Genomic DNA, 9,210 nt, shown 5'->3' on the forward strand with positions numbered 1-9,210 from the left:
CCTTCATTGTTTACGGTTCATTGCCTAATGTTATTTTTTTTGTTCTTCTATTCTATGAGGAATAGGTCAACTATATTTGATGTAAGGTGGAATTTTCGAAAGTTCCAATATACCAATTTGGCTTTTTTCCCCTTCTTTAACAAAGACTACCGTTTCTTTTGTTGGATTTCAACTAGGTTTCCGCCTGTTCATAGTAAAATACAGGTTCATATTAAAGTGTTGCAAAGCTATCAAATTTCCGTAGGCGAAGGACAAGTATATCCACCAACATTTTTTTGTGATCATAAATAAAGCGAATACAATGATAGAGATTATTTTGATGTGTCAAATTTGTCATTTGCGAGATATTTAAACTTTCAATAAAAGGAACTCATTATTTTAATATTTAATATATTGGTACATAAAATATGTTTTAAAATGTGTTACATTTAAAATCGAAAATATTTAAATAATGCAGATGTCTTGATAGTCATGCTGTCTTCTCTTTACATGCATAAACTTCACTTTAAAAATTTGATAAAATGATTTATATTAAAAAGTTATGCACGATGATTCGTAACACATCATAGCTGCATAGTTTTGACGACAATCACAGTTGGTTTACTTTCATGCATTTAAAATTTTAAACTCTGCTCCTTTTTATACGCAATAAATGCTGTACATTTTATCTTGAACATGATTGTTTTTATAATGACTAGATGTTCAAAAAGCACAAACATTGCATTATTGCGAAACAAACATGTATGGCGCATTTTGTCTACTGTCGAACAAGCATTTTTTGTCGCATTTGGTCTACTGCCGAACAAACAAGTGTGGCGCATTTGGTCTACCGTCGGACAAGCATTTGTGGCGAAATTGACCTACTGTCGAATAAACGTTTGTGGCGAAATTGGCCTACTGTCGAACAAACGTATGTGGCGAAATTTGCCTACTGTCGAACAATCGTTTTTGGCGAAATTGGCCAACCGTCGAACAAACATGTGTGGCGAAATTTGCCTACTGTCGAACAAAAAAGGTGTGGCGATATTGGCCTACTGCCGAACAAACATATATGGCGGAATCGGCCTACTGCCGAACAAACATGTGTGGGGATATTGGTCTATAATCCTGATACTGGTGTGGCATCTGATATTGGAATATTTGTGTGTTGTTCATTCCATGTTTTCTTTGGTGCGTTATGAATTCACTCTCAGTTTTCATTGTTATGTGACATATACTGCATGCGAACAGTGCTGCTTGAAAGCAAGGTTTTGTGGTTTTTGCACTATTATAGTCCGATGAAACTTTTCTATACTTCCTGTTTGTAGGATTTTCCTCATCCGATCTTATGTAGTTCCTCTCCCGGACAACGGTGTTAAATCTAACGCTCTTTTTAGACGAATTGTCCGTATTCATTGCTGCACACGTCTGACATCCTGGTATATTACCAATCCTGCTCCGGAGAGTATCTGTACCTGTGTAAGATCTGTTATTATTGTTTTGATCACAGTAAACGCATGTTATAGATTCAGTTGAGTTGTTCCGAAGTATTCCTTTCGGTTGTTGCACTTCTTTTCCCTTTGGGGATAGTCTCCTCTTAAGACCTTCTGAAAACGCTCGGACAGAAAATCCTCGTGTCGTCTTTTGAGTTTGCATGACTTGTTTTTAGATCTGAAAAAAAAAAAATAGTTGTTATAAATCACAGGGATATGATCAAAATGTATTATAAATGCTTTGTGCATCTCAAGGTTTACTTATGCCGGATTGGTTTTTTTTATAGAATAAATATAACTTTTCAACTTCACGGTAAATTTGAATCAAAAACAAGCTTGTCTCTTTTAGAGAGTTGTCTCATTGGCAATCATACCACATCTTTTTTTATATTTACATGTATTGAGGACATGGGTTTTCAATACTTTAGTATCGTTTAAGTATTTTGTTTAAGCAGGAAGCGGATATTTAAGAAAATGTTATTGTTCAGGATTGCATGCATCTTTTTTTTTCCAGCTGTACTGTACTTTTATGTGGTAATTGTTCAAATCCTTTTATCCACTCGCCAATTTGTCGCTCGAATTTCATTAATCGGTTACATTTCACAAAGGTAGAAATTATTTTGTTTATCGAAACTATAAGGTCCATTGACCAAGTTAACCTTTTTCTTGAGAAATTTTCAGGTTAATTTATTTCATGGAATTTTAAATTAAATAGGTTTTACAAGTACATCCAATACGAGTCATGAAACAAAGTATCAAAGAAGTTAAAGAAAGTGCGTCTGGTTTTTTATGATTTACAAAAAAGGGAACATTCATATTCATATCAAAGAGACCCCCCCCCTTTTTTTTAACCTCAATAACTCTAAAAAGAAAATTTGAATCATCACCAAAAAGTATACAGATCTTGAGATTAATATAAATAAAATTGTGTAAAGTTTAAAGCAATAACCATAAATCGTTTTTGAGATATTGTGCGAAAGTTTTAAGCAATAATCATGAATTGTTTCTGAAATACGGCGCGACATGTGAAAAAAACACACCCCTGTTTTAGATATAAAAACCCGTAACTCTAAAAGTTTAAATCCTAATATCACCAAAAAGTATACAGATCGTTTGACAATCATAAGAAACAACTTTGATTAGTTTCATGAAATTTGGATAACAGTCATCAAGTTACGGTGAGACCGTGGCCTGTCACGGGACGCCGGACATAAAGACAGACAGAGCTAGAACTTTAATTCATGTTCTTCATTTCAAAGTCACAGTGAGGACATCTACACGACTGTTATATTGAGGCAAACATCAAAGCAAAAACTGACATTTTAGTAACGTACACAAACTGGATCACCGTGACCTATTTATATTCCGGATGGATTTGAATTGATATGCATGTAGGATTTAAATTCAATCAAATGTGAAAAATCAAAGTGATGAGAAAGTCAAACCGATTGAAATGCAGATCCTTGGTCCACGCTTTGCTTACAATAAACACAGAGAATGTGTCCATGGGACACAGATTACCACCAGCTTGCATATAAATTTATGAAGGGGCATAACTCTAGAACAACAAAAAAGTGACGACAACAAAATAAGAATTTAATCTGAGGTTTCTGATATTGAGCAAGGTGCATTATGTTTATGTTTCATAAAATTTGGTTGAGGCAAACTTAAGTTAGAGAACGGAAAACAATTACGGGACCTACAAAATGTCGGTTAAACGGACGGACCGACGGACAGAAGTATGGACTGACAATGGTAGCATTTTAAAGCAAGATTACAATTAAATCAATTATAATGTTTGGGTATGCCGAAGGGCGCGAAATTTGATACTCTATCACGGGAGACATCTTACATTTAAGGTTCATGTTGACTTTCCAACTGGAAACTTGAGGAATAGAGAAATGACAAGCAGACGAATAAAGTCTTCACATGATGAATATTTACTACCCTCATATAATTATACATTCCACCTACCTGAATTTTAAAGTACACAATTCATCTAAAGTAGTTATAATACAGTAAAGATCAAGAGCATGGACACTAATGAGAGTTTCTGAACCCGATACCAGGTACCCAGCTACCGAGAAAACATTACAATACCAGCATTGTGTGGGAAAATAAATCGTATTTCTTAAGGCAAATTATTTGAAATAAAAACATTTGAAGCGGATCTGATGAAAGATTTTTATTTTTACGAAAAGCTTAATCTTTTTACTGTCCGAGCGAGCTATTATGTCCGAGAAGAAAAACCAGTAGAATACTAGAAATCGCCGGTTAAATCTGCGTGTCCGGGTTTTTTTTTCAGAGCCTGGGGATAATGTTTTTTCTTAATGTAAATCGATAGTCTTTACTAGAGAAATGTGTATAAAATGGAGATTTTCGCCAGGATAGGAACGATTTTGGAAAGTAGTCATAATTTAAAATAATTTGAAAGTTATTTCTGTTTTGATTTAAGAGCTAAAGTATTTTTCTTAAATTTATACAATGATTTTCAATTCTTTAAAAAGCTGAAACCTACGTTATGTCAAAGTCATTTAATCAGTAACTATCATAGTTACTGACCACAAAAATGTTACACTTTCATTCAAGGTGTCAGCCTTGAAATTGAAAGATAAATAGTCATAAAAATGGCACCCATTTTGAAGTTTTGTCACAAACCGGTCCCAATTATACATAGATACAAGAAGACGTAGTATGAGTGCCAATGAGACAACTCTCCATCCAAGTCACAATTTGTAAAAGAAAAACAATTATTTAGGTCAAAGTACGTTCTTCAACACGGAGCCTTGACTGACATCGAACAGCAAGATATAAAGGGCACCAAAATGACTTTACAATGGTATTGGTATTTCTCAATACATTCGAAAAAAAAACCTAATCTGTCTGTAATTTTCCTTGTTATGAATTATTTGGCCAAATAATTAATTAATATAAACTATTTGAAAAGACGGTCGGCTAGAATAGTGTTATCGAATTATAGAAAAGGAAACCGCTTATACGTTTCATTTATTTTTTGGGGTATTTTTACGTGAAGATAAAGTTGTCTAAATGAAGAATCAGGAACGTGGATTGGTCTACACATAAAAGTAGTAGACGTTTATATACTCGAATATTTTATAAAATATCATTACATTTTAAAATATTAACATACAATTTAAAAAATAGACTGTCTTGCAAATATGATTGTAATAAATGTTAATGTTTCCTGAATAGATTCGTGTATTTTGGTGTTGTTTTTTTTTTATCAATTTTAATAAGAAGAAAAACGTTTAAAATGAAAAAAAAATCTTAAACTTTACCTTCTTAACGATCCAATAGAAAATTTCGGAAAATAAAAAAATACTCACTTCTTTCCTTTCACGTGTTTACAACTTCATATGTACAAATAATTGTCCGGTCGTTGTTTTATTATAAGTCTTAATTTGAGTAAATATTTGACAGTATTACTCCTTTTGACGTTTAGCTATCCAAATTACGAAAAATGTGTCTCTAAATGCTACAATTAGACAGCTAATTAGCACTTTTATTACATACGGCAGGTTGCCCCACATAGATTATAACCACACAGACTGATGAACAGTTTAAATCGTTGAATGGATTACGAAATGCAATAGCAGTGGACCAAAACAAACGTTTGTAGGTCAGCTTGAATAAAGACCTGTTGAGAATTATACTTATTATAATGCAGAAAGATTAAGAGATAAAAAGAGATGCATTCTATCTTTTATTCTTCGTTTCATTGACATGTGTCAAACTCCGCTAACATAATAGGGACGTCTAGGGCCTGAATCGACTATTTTCTATTTTTTTTGCATTTACAAGCATTATTTCCCATTTAGGTCAAGTAGTTTTAAATTGATAGACGGTTTTTAAAAAATACTTCCTAAAAATAAACCTTAAACATGGAATGTTATCAAATCCGCAACCTTTTGCCCTTAAATACATTTTCATCACCGATTAGAATCAGTTAAAAAATAAATTAATAAACGTCCCTTTCATTAACAGCTGGTCCCGAGATACTACTGCAATACAAGAAACGATACCTGTGTGAAATATCTAAATCGTAAGCCACAGTTAATTTTTGTGCAGAAAAAGCGCTGACAGTACTAAGACAGTTTTGGTATTTACCTTATAACACACTATAAAAAGGAGCATATTTGTTATTCGTTTATTATTTTGTACACAAATTAGGCAGTTGCTTTTCTAGTTTAAATGATTTTACATTTTTCATTTTAGAGGCTTTTTATAGTGAACTATGCGGTATGGACTTTTCTCATTGTTTAAAGGCCGTACGGTGACCTTTAGTTGTCAATTTCTGTGTCATTTTAATCTCTTGTGAAGAACTGAAAAACTTTCTCATTGGGCATCATACCGAGAATTTTTTTTTATTGACAGTACTAGGACGGTCGATCATTGTTTGCGTTTACCCAATAGCACGATTAAAAAGGAGCATCTAACAAAAAAAATGCAAGTCTGTCATAATTGTTTTTCGTTAGTTGTTGTATAATAAATTATTCAGATGGGTTTCTCGTGCATTTGAATTGATTCACATTCTATAATCATCCTTGTCCTTTGAAAGCTTACTACATGTATACAGCCTGAGTGTTGCTCACTGTTGAAGGCTGTAACATGATGTTAAATTGTTCATATTGTCAGCTTTAGTGAGTTGCATTTTTGGCAATCAAACAAAATCTCCATATATTTATCTGGGACCAAATACTGTGGTTAGTAAGATTACGAAATTTGTCGACTTTAAAATAATGAAGCTGTAACTTCTGATAAGATGCAATCCATACCCTTTTATTCCTTCTAACTAAAAAACAAGAATTGGTCAACTATGTAAGGGGTGTATAGAAACGGTAAGCTGGCAAATTACCAGTATATCTGCGTGTGTAATTGTATTAAATGTAAGGCATTGTATTCGGGTTTTTTAAAACTTTAAATTCTTCAAAAATCATTTTTTATTTAAGATCAAGGACAATGCTTATAGTTTAAGTTACTTCTAAGAAATTAATTGACAAAATTCCACAAAATTAATCGTACTAATTACGTAGGAAGTTTAAAGGGAACTTTCTTCAAATTATCCTTATAAGACCACGCAGATTTGTTTGCCTCACCTCTCTCTCCCAAGCACAATTAAACTAAAATATGAAAAGGGGAGATTAAAGACACAACATAAATCAACAGAAAGACATTTATAGAAGTCTAACAGTTTACAAAAGACTATTGTAATTCGGGATATATTCAGTTATATTAGTTATTTCTTAATTTTTTTAATTTTAAAAACAGTTCATACAAAGACCTTGACAACGTTATTTTTTAAAACGCTTTCAATTTAGTGCCATCGCTCGGGAGAGAACCACCTGAGTGTGTGATTGCATTGCTTGCTTTTTGTCATATATTGGGATGATGTGTAACGATCCCTAACCAGGCCATACACTATATACTAGTAAATGGTCATTTATTGCTGCATCTATGTCGAGAATAAAACATTTAAGAGTACATTCATAGTTTAGTAACTCGGAGTCATATAACTCAAGTCAGAGTAGGGCGACAGTTCTTCTTGAAATGTGTTAAAGCGGGATCAACAAAAAGGCAATTACTGATACTGTAACGGCAACAAAACAAGAGCAAGTACTAATATAGAACATATCCCAGCATGATTATGCAGAACTATACTAAACATACAGCTTCACAAGTTCAACTCACTATTTGTATAATTTCTCATTTATACGATACTCAAAAGCAAATACTAGTACTAGTTATTCCGATTTCACAAAAATATAGAATATATTCCAGCAAGGCTATGAACACGAATAACAGCTGAAATAACCAGTTATAGATCCCTAAGTATACACTGTTTTATGACTGACTTTATATCTTATTTCGCCATGTCCCTCGTTTGTGGTGAACCTATTTATACTTACTAAGTGATATAACTAAAAATAGAAAACGGGTGATGCATGCAAATCTTGCTGCAAGGTACAAATACTCAGTAAGCCTGTCCACGCAATTGTCTCGCTCCATTTTCAGTTACGATTAGCTCCTTCTGCAATGTTTGCCCGTTATAAACTGATCTTTTAAAGTTACATCGGACAGGATGTCCACCCGACATTTTACAGTAATACGTTGTCCTCTTATCTACTTTACAGATCTTTACAGACATATAATTCAATATACAGAATATTTTGGCAATTTACATTAATTTTTCTATCATGATACGTGTAATAATAAGTTTAACTGATAGATTGCTTTAGTAAAAACAATATATATAAAATAGAATTAAAAGTACTTACATGTATAGTGTAGATCCTTATATGATTCTATGAAAGCCAACATCCAGGAGTTGACAAAATTTTCTATTCTGACCACGTGTTTTCAATAACCCGAGGGTGTGCTTGATTGGTCAGATAACCAATTGTTGATATGCAAAGAATCTGTCTGATGAACATAATATTCCCCAACTATTGCGGTGTTTGATTTTATCTGACATGTCAACTTTCCGTTAATTGAAGATGTCCGACAAATTAAAAATGGATACTATAACCCGAGGTCACTTTAATATTACACTTGTAGATGTCAAACTGATAGCGGAAACTACACAAACAAGATGAGGCTGTTCTGTCAAACAAAGTGGTTGTTGACAAGTTAGTAACAAAATTATAAATTATACATTTAGTAAGTGTATACAGAGTAATAGTTTACAGTTTTGTTTTGAACTTGTCAACAACAACTTTGTTTGACAAATCAGCCACATCTTGTTTGTGTAGTTTTCGTTCAGAGTATTATCGTACTAGCATAACCGCTGTTAAACACCAACTTTTTTTTTACAAGAATATATTGCATATCAACGAATTTCAGCTTACGGCTAACTTGTTGGTATATGCAGTCAGCATTTACTTTTAGCTTTCAAAAATTATATTATTGTTATAAACATCTTATACTGATCGAATTTACTCAACAATTACCGCGCCTAAATTATATATGTTCGTTGTATACTTGATGCTCTTTCAGATAAAAAAAAACAAATCAAAACAAAACGGGCAGAATCAATTTACCTCATAATTAAGACCAATGTTTTCAACCATTTGGCCGATGGGCAAGTGCACCTAAAAAAACACTATAAACTTTACAACTTTTTAACTTCAGTTGTAATAAGAATAAGAATAAGAATATGTAATGGTTGTTTATACGAATACATTTGTTAGTGTTTTATAGAGTATATTATCAGTCTTTATTTCGACTGATAATTTTGGTCGCTTGCTAAACGCTGCAGTATCAGAAGTTTAAAACGATTAAAAAAATATACGAAACACACGTAACAAAATAGTCATCCTTTCCCCCTCTGTAGACTTTATGTAAATAAATTCATTGTTTTTATTAAAAAATCAAAAATAATTTCTTGCACTGTTTTTTAAACTCAAATTATCATTATTAATCTGAAGGTAACTGTCATGTCATCTTTAAATATAACGATTCTTGACTTTATGATAAAATCTTACCTTTGATACACCAAACAATCCCAAAGATCTGTTAGAATACTTACACTCTTGGTATATTTGCAGTAGAAAAACAAATATTTGTCTTCTCCACCCTTTACACTAGTATATCCAAATTGAATTCCAAACTTAAAGACATATTAGAGAATATATGTCCAAAAGAATGTCCAAAGTAAATACAAATATCTTCTTGGAGGAAAGGATAAAAAACCCACTCCCGGATTCAAACTGACTATGCG

The 9,210-nt window shown here is 32.6% G+C and overlaps 1 long non-coding RNA gene across 1 annotated transcript; it reads right to left on the bottom strand.

Moving 5' to 3' along the window:
* Positions 1 to 360: 360 nt before the first annotated feature.
* LOC139520696 (uncharacterized) lies at positions 361 to 8,295 on the bottom strand. The gene is made up of 2 exons (XR_011663941.1): positions 7,769 to 8,295; positions 361 to 1,650 (listed from the first exon to the last, which is right to left on the bottom strand). It is a non-coding gene; the product is annotated as an uncharacterized lncRNA (long non-coding RNA).
* Between the last annotated feature and the right edge of the window lie 915 nt (positions 8,296 to 9,210).

This window comes from Mytilus edulis, chromosome 4 (assembly GCF_963676685.1).
Source record: "Mytilus edulis chromosome 4, xbMytEdul2.2, whole genome shotgun sequence".
Taxonomy (NCBI): Eukaryota; Metazoa; Mollusca; class Bivalvia; order Mytilida; family Mytilidae; genus Mytilus; species Mytilus edulis.